Here is a 15,016-nt window from a genome sequence, read left to right on the forward strand (position 1 = left end):
TGCCATATAATAACAATTCTGAGATGCACATTAGCATGCAAACATCTCTGAAATCACCTTGCGTCATGTAATTATAATTGGCAATATTTCTCTTTGCTTGGTGTTACATTAAAAAATGGTGGATCTTGTGGCCCAGTTGCTAGAACATGCAACTCTTGATCTGGGGGGTCATGAGTTCGAGCCCAACATTGAGCATAGATATTACTTTCAAAAATGGTGGATCTTAAGATGGCCAACAGGCACATGAAAAGATGTTCAGCGTCGCTCCTTATCAGGGAAATACAAATCAAAACCACACTCAGGTATCACCTCACGCCAGTCAGAGTGGCCAAAATGAACAAATCAGGAGACTATAGATGCTGGAGAGGATGTGGAGAAACGGGAACCCTCTTGCACTGTTGGTGGGAATGCAAATTGGTGCAGCCGCTCTGGAAAGCAGTGTGGAGGTTCCTCAGAAAATTAAAAATAGACCTACCCTATGACCCAGCAATAGCACTGCTAGGAATCTACCCAAGGGATACAGGAGTACTGATGCATAGGGGCACTTGTACCCCAATGTTCATAGCAGCACTTTCAACAATAGCCAAATTATGGAAAGAGCCTAAATGTCCATCAACTGATGAATGGATAAAGAAATTGTGGTTTATATACACAATGGAATACTACGTGGCAATGAGAAAAAATGAAATATGGCCTTTTGTAGCAACGTGGATGGAACTGGAGAGTGTGATGCTAAGTGAAATAAGCCATACAGAGAAAGACAGATACCATATGGTTTCACTCTTATGTGGAGCCTGAGAAACTTAACAGGAACCCATGGGGGAGGGGAAGGAAAAAAAAAAAAAAAAAAAAAGGACGTTAGAGTGGGAGAGAGCCAAAGCATAAGAGACTGTTAAAAACTGAGAACAAACTGAGGGTCGATGGGGGGTGGGAGGGAGGGGCGGGTGGGTGATGGGTATTGAGGAGGGCACCTTTTGGGATGAGCACTGGGTGTTGTATGGAAACCAATTTGTCAATAAACTTCATATAAAAAAAAAATGGTGGATCTTATAATTGATGGCTTCTTAGATTGTGTGAAATACAGTATTAGCTATCATTAGCTATCAGGCTGATTTTCCTCCAGAAAAGGTGGAAATATGGATTTTTATATAAAATCTTTCAATTTTTAGATACTGGCTTAAAACTTACCTTAAATACTGTATAGGCCAAATAGATCTTTCAGGTAGTATACAAAACAAATGTGTTATTACTTACTATGAAAGGTTAAGTATTTTTAACTTACTCTTTTATTTTTATTTTTTTCAATGTTTCTTTTTATTTTTGAGAGAGAGAGACATAGAGTGCGAGTAGGAGAGGGGCAGAGAGAGAGGGAAGTACAGAATCTGAAGCAGGCTCTAGGCTCTGAGCAGTCAGCACAGAGCCTGACGCAGGGCTCGAACTCACAAACAGTAAGCTCATGACTCGAGCCAAAGTCAGACGCTTAACCAACCTGAGTTACCCAGGCGCCCTGAGTATTTTTAACTTATTCTAAGTGTTGAGTATTAAGTAGCCTTAGAGTTTATCCTTTATTCTTCCATCTTGCAGATGATGAACCTGACTTAGATTATATTTAAGGTACAGTCAATCCTTGTTATTCATCTATTCCATATTTGCAAATTCATCTATGCTAAGATTTCTTTGTAACTCCAATATCAGTACATCTAGTCCTTGCAGGTTGTTTGTGGATATGTGCAGGGTAGTGAAAAATTTGAGTCACCTGATCTGTGTGTCCCCAGTTGAGGTCAAACAAGGAGATACTCTGCCTTCTTGTTTCAACTCTCATATTAAACCAGTGTCCTTTTCACAGCCTATTTAGTGTCATGTTTTTTGCATTTTTGTGCTTCTTGTTGGTGATTTTGCTGTTAAAAATGACCCCACATGTAGTGCTAAAGTGCTGTCTAGTGTTCCTAAAGCACAAAAAGGCTGTGGTGTTTTCACAGAGAAAATATGTGTGTTATAAAAGCTTCCTTCAGGCATGAGTAATAGTGCCGGTGACTGTGAGTTCAGTGTTAATGAATCAAGGACATGTATTGAAAAAGATATCTTTAAAGAAATACACATAAAACAAGGTTATGTATTGGATTGATTGGGGAAAATGTGACCACAGGCTCACAGGAACCTAGCACTGTATTTCTCTTAGATGCAAAGGTTCAGTATCTGCTAATTCATTGTCTGTGGTCACTTACAGAACATAACTACTGTGGCTAACAAGAATCAACTGTATTCAGAAAGTAGATAAACAGTCAGTCAGGTGCTATGTTAGAGCACATAAGAGAATAAAAGCAAGGTCTAATAAATTCTGGAAATTCCTTTAAATTTTTCTGGTTAGTTATTGAAGCAATAGTGAAAACATGCTTATTGTAAATAATTCATATCACTATGTAGTCTAAAATTTCCCCTTTCTTCTTCCTGTCACAATCTCATTTCCCATTGCCAAGGGTAATTGCTAATGAAGTTTGGCATACATCCTTCCAGAATATTTTCTTTGCAGTTACCAATATGTTTATGATACAAATGAGTTTTTTTTTTTTTATAAGAGTGGCATATGGGGTACCTGGTGACTCAGTTAAGCATCTGGCTCTTGGCTTCAACTCAGGTCATGATCTCATGGTTCGTGAGTTCGAACCCTGCATTAGGCTTGTGCTGACAGTGCAGAGCCTGCTTGGGATTCTCTCTCTCCCTCTCTCTCTTCCCCTCCATTGTCATAGCTTTCTTTTTCAAAATAAATAAACCAAAAAAAAAAAAAAAAAAGAGTGGCAGAGTTAATTAAAAATTTAATAGTAGATGAGGCACCTGGGTGGCTCAGTTGGTTGAGCATCCAACTTTGAGTCAGGTCATGATCTCGTGGTTCGTGAGTTTGAGCCCCACATCAGGCTCATTGCTGTCAGCACAGAACCCATTTTGGATCCCCTGTACCCACCCCCCCGCCCCTCCGCCACTTGCACTCTCTCAGAAATAAACATTAAAAATATATATATTAGAAAATTTAATAGTAGGTAGTAGAATTTTTTCTATTCACTTATCAGTAAACATAGATTCCCATAGAGTTTAAAAAATATTTACAGGGGCGCCTGGGTGGCTCACTCAGTTAAGCGGCCGACTTCAGCTCAGGTCATGATCTCACAGTTCATGAGTTCGAGCCTTGTGTTGGGCTCTGTGCTGACAACTCAGAGCCTGGAGCCTGCTTCTGATTCTGTGTCTCCCTCTCTCTCTGTTCCTCCCCCGTTCACAGTCTGTCTCTCTCTCAAAAATAAATTAAGATGAAAAAAAAGTAAAAAATAAATAAAATAAAAAATATTTACAAATTTCTTTGTTTCAGGCAAATAGGCTGAAGTATCTTCTTTTGTTGTTACCAGTTTTCTGTTCTGTAACCTTACATGTCTTGTCTGTATTTATATTTCTCTTTATTCAGGCAGTGAAATTCTGGGAAGGTTACTTGTTTCAAGGGTACAGAATGGTTATCTGAAATGTTGTGCTTTATAGTCTACTGAGATAATGACTATTTTGGTAAAAAGTCTAGGTATAAACATTTCTGACTTTTTAACAAAGTAGACTTGATTACCTTCTTCTGTATTAGATCAATAATGGCAGCAAAATGTTAATTAAAGAGAAAATGGTATTAAAATATGTGGGATTTAAACCTTTCACTCCCTTCCAACTCTCCCATCATGTCGATGAGAGTGTTGAAGATTCAGACAAGAGTTTGTGACTTTAAATACCCAGTATAATTATGAATTTTGCTTTAAAATTTTTTTAGATTTATTTATTTTGAGACAGAGACAGAGAGAGAGATCGCAATGTTGGGGCAGAGAGAGAGAGAGAGAGAGAGAGAGAGAATCCCAAGCAGGCTCTGCACTGTCTGCACTGAGCCTGACGTGGGGTTTGAACTCACGTACTGTGAGATCATGGCCTGAGCTGAAACCAAGAGTGGGACGCTCAACCAACTGAGCCACCCAGGCACCCCTTATGACTTTTGCTTTAAACAAGTTGGCTTCCTTGTTTGGTTTCTGAGATAGTGAGTGAGTTGCTAGTAACAAAGTCTCTCACTTCAGGATCCCATTTGGGACACTGAATACATTTATCCTTTAAAACACTGCCTTTTTCCTTATGGTAATATGCTCATTCACTCTGCTTCCCTACTTTTCCACCTGCTTTGTTGTTGTTACTCATTACCCACACTTCTGGCTATATCCAAACCAGTGCTTAACTTGGGGCCCTCTGACCAACTAGGCTATGTAAAGTCGTACTCTCCACCTAATCACTATCTCATTTCCCTAATTATTCCCCTTGTCATACTTATCACTTTCTCTCTTTATCTTAATTATTTTTAATTTGTGGTCTCCTTGCCATTATCATTTCATTAGAATAGGTACCTTCTACAGTGGCTCACTGCTATTCCCCCAGAATAAAATTTTGCAGTGCTTTGCAAAATGTTAAGCACTTTACTAATATTTCTCTAACTGTCTGTGGTGAAAGACCCGTTGCTTTAGTTTTATTTTTTTAATTTCCAATTAATCACAGACCAACACCTCTATAAAATACAATAAAAATGAGTTGCTGGGAAGATGGAGTGACAGTACACATAGACACACTCGTGTGTGTAAAAATGTTAAGCCCTATTTTTTTTTTATATAGCCGTACAGTTATCCAGTTGTAGAAGTTTCTAAATGTGTGGTCCCAGTTTCAGAACTTACCTTGTCACAGACCACTGCTTTCTGGTTGCACTGATCACAGCCCCCATGGGGGTAGCAGCACTCTGATATTTGTTGAATGAATGGATGAACCACCACTTAGGATTATGGTACTGAATTCTTCAGATATATTGCTCCTTTGACCTTTATCCTTGCCAAAACCCAGAGTGTTTGCTGAGATATAGAAGAATGATTGCTGGTTCATGATTTCAAACTTCAGCTAGCTTTATTTATTTATTTATTTATTTATTTATTTTTAACTTTTTTTTTAACTTTTTTTTTTTTTTTTTGAGACAGAGAGAGACAGAGCATGAATGGGGGAGGGGCAGAGAGAGAGGGAGACACAGAATCGGAAGCAGGCTCTAGGCTCTGAGCCATCAGCCCAGAGCCTGACACGGGGCTCGAACTCACGGACCGCGAGATCGTGACCTGAGCTGAAGTCGGCCGCTTAACCAACTGAGCCACCCAGGCGCCCCAGACTTCAGCTAGCTTTAATCACTGCTGCTTTTTTGATTTTTTAATTGTATCTTTTAAAAAACAATATTTGACCATATGTTTGTTTAAGGAAAAGCTGTAGAAGTTGAATCCCAAAGAGTGGTTGTCCCAGACATTTTATTCTTTAGAGCCCCCAGCCTCTTAAATTCAGTTCTTTCAATTATTCTTTTGCCTTGTTTATCCCTTCAGCCCTTGGCCCATTACCACCACCCTAATACGTTTTTTTCTTAACCTTATTCCTTGTCTATTATAATGAGCTGACATATTTTTTTTTCTCTCTCTCTTTTTCCACTCCAGTTTGTCCTTATCTCAGCCAGGTTAATTCTGAAAGAGTGAGTATATTAATTTTTGTAGTTTTTCTGAAGTACTTATACGGTACTAATTTTTTTTTTTTAACTTGGTAGCTGCTGCATTCCCCCCCACCCTCCACCCATAGCTTCTGATTATAGCTTTCCCAAAGTAAAGAGTAAAGCTCAAACTCCCTTAGAACAAGGGACAACCCTGGCTGACCAGTTAAGTCAAAGGCTTTTCAGGGTCCTTTAGTGAGCTATAGTGCAAGTAAAACCTATTCATAGAAACTGTATTTCAGTCTCCCCCTATAAAGTCCTGCAGTCCATGTAGTTTGCAACAGTAACTCAGATTCACATTTTTCTGCATAGGATGCAATGTAAGCTATGAGAGGGTGGGCTTTGGAGTGAGACATCTACAGCTTGGGTAGAAAGAATCTGGACTGTGCCACCAAACTGCCAGTGTATTTTGAGATGTATTGTTTTGTTTCTGAGCCTTAGTTTCTTCTGTAAAATAAGTACTAAGAATGCATGGGCCAGAATATAGTCACCGTCTATGCCTGGATGCAAGGAAGACTTAGAAAGTAGTCTATGTAGATAGACATCTATGTGCCCAGCTAAAACACAGAGGATTCTAATAACTGAAAGGAGGAAATGGAAAGTGAGGCAGTTATGCTGCATTGAATTGGTTTTTCAAGTAAGGAATAAATGGCATAATGGTCTGTGAGATCTACAATTTCTGAATATAACTTAAACATTCTTGTGCTACAAAATTTTTGCTTCGTAACTATCAACTGAAAAATATAGACAGTGTTTGGCCTAAAACATGGCTAAATCTTTGTAAGGTTTGGAACACATATATTTTCCTTTCATTTGGTTTCAGTGGTCGGTAAAGAGTAGCAATGTAGCACTTTATTATAGAGAGATCACTTATTCAGAAACTTCAACCATCTGGAATATTATCAGGAGGTAATAGGCTTTCCTATAGCAAAAGTGGAAGTTGCAGGGTCCGTGTACTCAATCTTGATCTTAAGCCTGAATGATTTTTTGTTATACAAAAATTGTATTTGGGCACCTGAGTGGCTTGATCGGTTAAGGTGTCCGACTTTGACTCAGGCCATGATCTCCTGGTTGGTGGGTTCGAGCCCCGCATCAGGCTCTGTACTGGCAGCTCAGAGCCTGCAGCTGGCTTTGGATTCTGTGTCTCCCCCTCTTTCTGCCCCCCCCCCCCCCAATTGGCTCTCTGTCTCTCTGTCTCTCTCAAAAATAAATAAACATATAAAAAAATTTTTAAGAAAAATTGTACTAGTATCTAACTTAATTATCAAATTTCTCAGTTGCAAATTAAAATCTGCAAAATTGAATGGTCTGTTAAAAACATATCTGATGGAAGTGACAGCCAAAAGCCTGATAGGATAGAAGAATACAAAAAAAGTCATAAGCTTGGTAACAATAAAGTTTGTTAATAATATTTATTGAATATTTGTAGGTGCCAGGTACTAGGCAAAACCTTTTATGTTCATTACTTTATTTAAAACCTAAGACGTTGGTCTTATGTATATCTTGGAGAGGACTTAGGTTTAAGTGCTAAGAAAGCTTATAATTATGTGTGTTGTTTAAGAAGACAGAGAAGCTGGTAATTAATTTTAGATTACTATCAGAAAAAGCTAAAATGAAAAGACCAGTTTGGTCCCTGACAGAAGGTATCGGAAATAACTCAGTCTAATGCTTCTAAATAAGTTGTTCTTATATTCACGTTGATTCTCATTGGCTTGCACTATGGTTGACTGCTTTGAGTTCATCTTTAAGTTGCTAGAGAGAAAGTTCTGATTAAAATCCCCAATTTGGAAGAATATGTACTTGCTGTAAAAATCCAGGTTTAATCAGTCAGAAGCATGCTTATATTGTTAAAAATAGTCTTGATAGAGGGGCGCCTGGGTGGCTCAGTCGGTTAAGTGTCTGACTTCATCTCAGGTCATGATCTCACAGTTTGTGAGTTTGAGCCCTGTGTTGGGCTCTGAGCTGACAGCTCGGAGCCTGGAGCCTACTTCAGACTGTGTCTCCCTCTCTGTCTCTCTCTGCCCCTCCCCTGCTCACACTCTGTCTCTCTTTCTCTCAAAAATAAACATTAAAAAAAAATAGTCTTGATAGATTATTTACCCAAACTCAAGAAAGAATGGATTTTATTTCTATAAGTATAATAGTGATTAATTTTAATATTTGAAAAGGTACATTTTTCAACTAAAAATAGTGATTTGCTCATTAATCAGTTTATTGAAGCAGATACTTTGAACTTACTAGAAAAGAAATATGTTTTTAGCTAACATTTTAATCTTATATATTCTTATTTTTCCCATGTTATTTTAGATCAGCCATCATTCCCAGAGATACAAATTATTGTAAAAGGGGAAATTTTCTAATTTTAGAAAGTCTCCTTTGGTGTATTATTTTACTAGAACAAGTATATGTGTGTGTGTGTGTGTGTGTGTGTGTGAGAGAGAGAGAGAGAGAGAGAGAGAGATGAAAATTACGTTTTTTGGTTCATAGATGTATACAATTTAAAAACTCAAATTAGACCAATTTTGGGGGGTGTTTTTATTATACAATGGGAACAGGACCCATGGGCAGAAAGAACTGCCTAGACCAATTTTATTGTGAATATGAAATGCTCTTTTATACATTAAATGTGTGCAAACAATTACAAGGAAATAATTTTCAGTGCCTGAAATTCCTTCATATTGTCTGATGAACTACTTATCCTTTTTTTTTTTTGTAATGTTTATTTGGGGGGTGGAGGGGCAAGTGGGGGAGGGGCACAGAGAGAGGGAGACACAGAATCCACAGCAGGCTCCAGGCCATCAGTGCAGAGCCTGTCATGGGGCCTGACCCCATGAACCTCAAGATCATGACCTGAGCTGAAGTCAGATGTTCAACCAACTGAGCCACGCAGGCACCCCTGAACTACTTACTTATCCTTTAATTCTTGACTCAAGAATGGCATCCTTAATTATACCATTCTTTTTTTTTTCTATTAAAATTTTTATTTTATTTTATTTTTTTAATTTACGTCCAAGGTAGTTAGCATACTAACTACGCTGTACTGAGGCTGTAAAAGCATCTTGATAACAGGATACATGTCCATTTATTTTGAGAGAGAGAGAGAGAAAGGGAGAGCGCATGCAAGCAGGGATGGGACAGAGAGAGGGAGAGACAATCTCAATCAAGCTCTGTGCTGTCAGTGCAAAGCCTGACTTGGGGCTCCATTTCGCAAGCCATGAGATCATGACCTGAGCAAAGCCAAGAGTCAGATGCTTAACCAATTGAGCCACCCAGGCGCCTCTAAGGGGTAAGTGCCCCTTACCCATTTAGCCTATCTCCCCTCCCACAACCCCTCTAGTAACCCTCAGTTTGTTCTTCATATTTATGAGTCTCTTCTGTTTTGTCCCCCTCCCTGTTTTTATATTATTTTCATTTCCCTTCCCTTATGTTCATCTGTTTTGTCTCTTTTTTTTTTTTTTTTAATTTTTTTTTTTCAACGTTTATTTATTTTCGGGACAGAGAGAGACAGAGCATGAACAGGGGAGGGGCAGAGAGAGAGGGAGACACAGAATCGGAAACAGGCTCCAGGCTCTGAGCCATCAGCCCAGAGCCCGACGCGGAGCTCGAACTCGCGGACCGCGAGATCGTGACCTGGCTGAAGTCGGACGCTTAACCGACTGCGCCACCCAGGCGCCCCTGTTTTGTCTCTTAAAGTCCTCATATGAGTGAAGTCATATGATTTTTGTCTTTCTCTGACTAATTTCACTTAGCATAATACCCTCCAGTTCCATCCACGTAGTTGCAACAGGCAAGATTTCATTCTTTTTGATTGGAGTAATTGGAGTAATACTCCATTGTATATGTATACACCACATCTTCTTTATCCATTCATCCATCGATGGACATGTGGGCTCTTTCCGTACTTTGGCTATTGTTGATAGTATTGCTATAAACATGGGGGTGCATGTGTCCCTTCGAAACAGCACACCTGTATCCCATGGATAAATGTCTAGTAGTGCAATTGCTAGGTCATAGGGTGGTTCTATTTTTAGTTTTTTGAGGAACCTCCATACTGTTTTCCAGAGTGGCTGCACCAGCTTGCATTCCCAGAGTAATACTCCGTTGTGTGTGTATATATATATGTGTGTGTGTGTGTATACATATATATATATATATATATATATCCCACATCTTTTTTATCCATTCATCCATCGATGGACATTTGGGTTCTTTCCATACTTTGGCTATTGTTGATAGTGCTGCTATAAACATTGGGGTGCTTGTGTCCCTTTGAAACAGCACACCTGTATCCCTTGGATAAATACCTAGTAGTGCAATTGCTAGGTCATAGGGTAGTTCTAGTTTTAACTTTTTGAGGAACCTCCATACTGCTTTCCAGAGTGGCTGCACCAGTTTGCATTCCCACCAACAGTGCAAAAGAGATCCTCTTTCTCTGCATCTTTGCCAACATCTAGTGTTGCCTGAGTTAAATATACCATTCTTAAACAGTATCTGTCTTAATCTATTTGGGCTGCTACAACAGAAATATAATCTGGGTGTGGCTTAAACAACACGCATTTATTTCTCACAGTTCTGGAATGTGGGAGGTCCAAAATCAAGGCACTGGTAGATTCTGTGTCTGCTGAGGGCCTGCATTCTGGTTCCTCCATATATCTACTCACTGTGTCCTACTTGGCAGGAAGGGAGACGGAGCTTTCTGGAGTCTCTTTTATAAGGGCACTGATTCCATTCATGAGGACTCTATCTTCATTCCCTAATCACTTCCCCAAAGCCCCATCTCCTCATACCATCACATTAGGAGTTAGGATTTCTAAATTTGCATTGGGGGTGGAGGCCCAGGGAGGGGTGTGGGGAGGACATAAACATTCAGTCTGTAGCAGTTTCACTTTCACATAGAATTGACTGTTTTCTTTTGTGCCCCAGCTTTACTCAGCACTTACTTATATACCTTTAACTTGTTGTTATTCTATATTTATGTGACTGTCTTCCTGTGCAAGTTCTGTGTGGTTAGAGACCATATCTTATTTTGGTTAGTACAAGAACAAATACATGTGTCCTCAGTGTGTGTATATTAACTGAGCAATGACTGCATTCTAGTTTAAAAAATTTGGACTTTATAAGCAACAGGGGGCCAATTGAGGATTATTTTTATTATGGTAGTTTTTTTTATCAATTAAGAGCTTATTTCATACTATTAATTTTTTAAGTCTATTAGAGAGGGCATGAGCAGGGGAGGGGCAGGGAGAGAGAGAATCCCAAGCAGGCTCCACAGTCAGCGCTGAGCCCAGTGCAGGGGCTTGATCTCACGACCACAAGATCATGACCTGAGCTGAAATCAAAAGGCAGATGCTTTACCAACTGAGCCACTCAGGCACCTCTGATTTCATATTATTTTGATCAGAGTGAAGATAGCATTTGAAAAGATGTGTTCAGTCAGTCATGAAAATATCCTAGAAATTCCAATAAAACATAAACCATTTTGCTTTACTCCATTATTGCTCTTTTTTGTTTATAAAGGTAATTCCTATTTTATCAAAATTCAAACATGAGAAATAATGTAAAAAATGAACATTTCCAGCAACGTACCAAATGGCAATATGGTACATCGTCTTAATATTTTCTATACATATTCACATTGTTTATTAATAGTATCATATTAAACCAAAATGAACTAATGCCAAACATACTGCTTATAATTTTTGTCCACTTTTTTTTTCTATTAGAAAAAATGGCTCTGATTCATTCATTTGATCAACTGCATAGTTTCTGTGTACCATATGTTAATTACTGTCTGATTGATAGATGAACCTTTAGATTCCCCTCCACCTTTTTTTTTTTTTTTTTCCAATTAACAGAAATTTATTGCTCAAAGTTGTGAAGGCTGGAAGTCTGAGTTCTGGAGTGCCAGTTCCAGACTTCTTATTATATTCTTATGTGGCGGGAGCTGGATTTCCTTTTTAGCTATTAAAAGTATTGCTACAAAAAACATCCTAGTATAAAACGTTATGTAACTGTGGGGGTGTTTTTAAAGAGTAAATTCCTAGAAGTAGGAATGCCTGGCTAAAAAAAGGGTATGAATATTTTAGGTTGTAATTGTTTTTGCCAAATTGCCACTTTTTTAGGTTAGTTTCCCTTTGGTAGAATATAAGCAAGTTAATTAATATATCTTTGCCTATCCTAGATATTTCTATTTTTTTTTAATATATGAAATTTATTGTCAAATTGGTTTCCATACAACACCCAGTGCTCATCCCAAAAGGTGCCCTCCTCAATACCCATCACCCACCCCCCCCTCCCTCCCACCCCCCATCAACCCTCAGTTTGTTCTCAGTTTTTAACAGTCTCTTATGCTTTGGCTCTCTCCCACTCTAACCTCTTTTTTTTTTTTTTTCCTTCCCCTCCCCCATGGGTTCCTGTTAAGTTTCTCAGGATCCACATAAGAGTGAAACCTTATGGTATCTGTCTTTCTCTGTATGGCTTATTTCACTTAGCATCACACTCTCCAGTTCCATCCACGTTGCTACAAAAGGCCATATTTCATTTTTTCTCATTGCCACGTAGTATTCCATTGTGTATATAAACCACAATTTCTTTATCCATTCATCAGTTGATGGACATTTAGGCTCTTTCCATAATTTGGCTATTGTTGAAAGTGCTGCTATAAACATTGGGGTACAAGTGCCCCTATGTATCAGTACTCCTGTATCCCTTGGATAAATTCCTAGCAGTGCTATTGCTGGGTCATAGGGTAGGTCTATTTTTAATTTTCTGAGGAACCTCCATAGATATTTCTATTTTAAAAAATTTATTGGGGTGCCTGGCGAACTTAGTCGGTAGAGTGTGCAACTCTTGATCTCAGGGTTGTGAGTTTGAACCCCATGTTGGGTGTGGAGATTGCTTAAAAATAAAATATTTTAAAAATAATTAAAAATCATTTTATTAAATGTATTAAAGTATGTAGAAAAGTATGCATGTCAAATATGTAAACCTCACAACCTGAACACACCTATGTAACCAGCACCCAGATCAAGGAACAGAACATTATCAAGACCCAAAAAGTCCCCTTTGTATTCCCGGTCACTGCCTCTCTCCATGAGTAACCACTATCCTGACTTCTGCTAACACAGATTAATGTTACTTGTTTTTTTATTTTATAGAAATGATATCATAGAATATTTGGTACTCTTATATTTTTAATTTTAATCTTAGTGAGTCTGATAGGTAAAAATAACCTCATTGCTATTTTAGGTTGTATTTATCTTCATAACAACTGAGATTATCTTTGTGTATATCTCAAAGCTTTGTAAAAAAAAATTGACAACACTCAAATATTAGCATATTTAGAGCACAAAATAAAAGACGGAAAATAAAAACAAAGCAAACCCCCAAACTCTAGGATTATGATCATCTCCAAAATTCCTAAAGCTGAGTTTCTCCTTCAGTATCAAGTAGCCTTCAAGTGTTCACATTCAACAAATAATTGAAGAGTTTCTAGACACAGAAGGTCATATTTTGACACAGGGCTTTCTATATACTAACTATAGAGGATTCTGAGGCTGAAGCTCGAGTTCAAGCCCTGCATGGTACTAGAACTCAGTACTCCATGAGAGCTGGGAATCCGAGGTCTAGGACTGGTGCTAAGGTCTAGGGCTCGTAAAAAGCAGAAAATGCCTATAAATGATTTCAATTCCTAGTATCAGTTATAAATGACCTAGAAAAAATTAACAAAAGATGTACAAGACCCAAGTAAAGGAAATTATAGTCATACTTAGGAAAACTGTTTTTGGACTAAGAAATTCTTTAAGCTGAAAGTAGCAAGCTTTATGTTTTCAAGAGATAGTTATGTAGTTTTTCTAATGGTAAAAAACAAATTGTGGTAGAAAAAGTCAATCAGTTATTTAATAAAGAGAAAGTTGTATTTATTTAATGAAGAGAAAGTTGTATTATTTGTGTTTTGGAAAGTCAATGTAATTATTACAAAGGTAAATATAGTTTAAGGTCGAAATAATTTTTAAATGTGAGCAGTTAGAATGAATACAATCAAAGAGTAAGGCTATGCTTGGTTATCATACTCTGTCTGCAGTATGTAGAAATGCAAATCAGCATAGTAAAGACTTTTAGAAATCCTGCAGTGCAGAAACCTATTTAATTTTGTATAACCTTGTGTTTCCTGCTGGTTCTGCGATCATAAGAAATCTATTAATATCTTCTGGGACACTAGAAGTCTGCAGAACATAATTTGGAAAACAGTGTATGTATTTAAACACCACTAATTTGGATACATAAGGATACAAAAGTGTGAGTGATATGCCATAATATTTATAGAATCTTAGTAACAGTCATTAAAATAGTAACTGTTAGAACTTAACAGGAGCCAAGTATCATGGTTTTAAGAACTATTCTTTATCAGAGATTTTCAAATATTTTCATCCAGTTGGTGGTTTATTTTTTCATTCTCTTGAGAGTGTCTTTTGAAGAACAGAAGTGATGAGGTCCAGTTTATTTAGTTTTTCTTTATGGATTGTGCTCTTAGTATGTATGAGAAGTTTTTGCCTTATTAAAGGCTACTAAGATTTTCTCTTATGCTCTCTTCTAGAAGTTTTATAGTTTTAAGTTTCCAATTTTTTTTAATGCAATTTTACATGCAGTGTTTAGTACTTTTGCTTCAGTGGGCTCATAATTTACATGTAGTTTTACAACTTGCTTTTCTTTTTTCCCCACTGTTTATTAAATCATTGTATTTTCATATCAGTACAGTTAATTGTTTTGAGTAGCTGCATAATATTCTACCAAAGAATGTATAATTTATTTTCTTCTTTTTAAAAAAATTTTTTTTAATGTTATATTTATTTTTGAGACAGAGAGAGACAGAACATGAGCAGGGGAGGGGCAGAGAGAGAGGGAGACACAGAATCTGAAGCAGGCTTCAGGCTCTCTGAGCTGTCAGCACAGAGCCCGACACGGGGCTTGAACTCATGAACCGCGAGATCATGACCTGAGTGGAAGTCAGATGCTCAACTGACTGAGCCACCCAGGCGCCCCTAGTTTTTCTTCTCTTGAGGGACAGCTGTCTCCAATTTTTTTCCCATTGTAAATTAAATACCCAAAGGTTTTATTTTATTTTATTTTATTTTATTTTATTTTATTTTATTTTATTTTAAATTTATTTATTTTGAGAAGAGTGCACAAGCAGGGGAGGGGCAGAGAGAGAGGGAGAGAGAGAATCCCAAGCAGGCTCTGCAGTCTTAGTAATATCAAGAACCGTAAGATCATGACCCAAGCCAAAATCAAGAGTTGGATGCTTAACCAGCTGAACCACCCTGGCTACCCCTGGAAGGTTTATTTTAAAATGCAACTTGAACTTTAATACCTGCAAATTTATTAAAAATTTTTATAATGGAAACATTTCATCTCTATAGATTTTGAGGCACAGTTAAAACTTAA

At 37.7% G+C, this 15,016-nt stretch overlaps 1 protein-coding gene across 2 annotated transcripts in view; it reads left to right on the top strand.

Annotated features, from left to right (window-relative positions):
• Positions 1 to 15,016, top strand: part of USO1 (USO1 vesicle transport factor) — a 95,991-nt gene that overhangs the window by 10,620 nt on the left and 70,355 nt on the right. The window lies entirely within an intron of this gene.

The sequence above is a fragment of the Lynx rufus genome, unplaced genomic scaffold (genome assembly GCF_022079265.1).
Source record: "Lynx rufus isolate CCGP_SWC_20201006 ecotype Redwood Valley unplaced genomic scaffold, mLynRuf1.p SCAF_3, whole genome shotgun sequence".
NCBI lineage: Eukaryota > Metazoa > Chordata > Mammalia > Carnivora > Felidae > Lynx > Lynx rufus.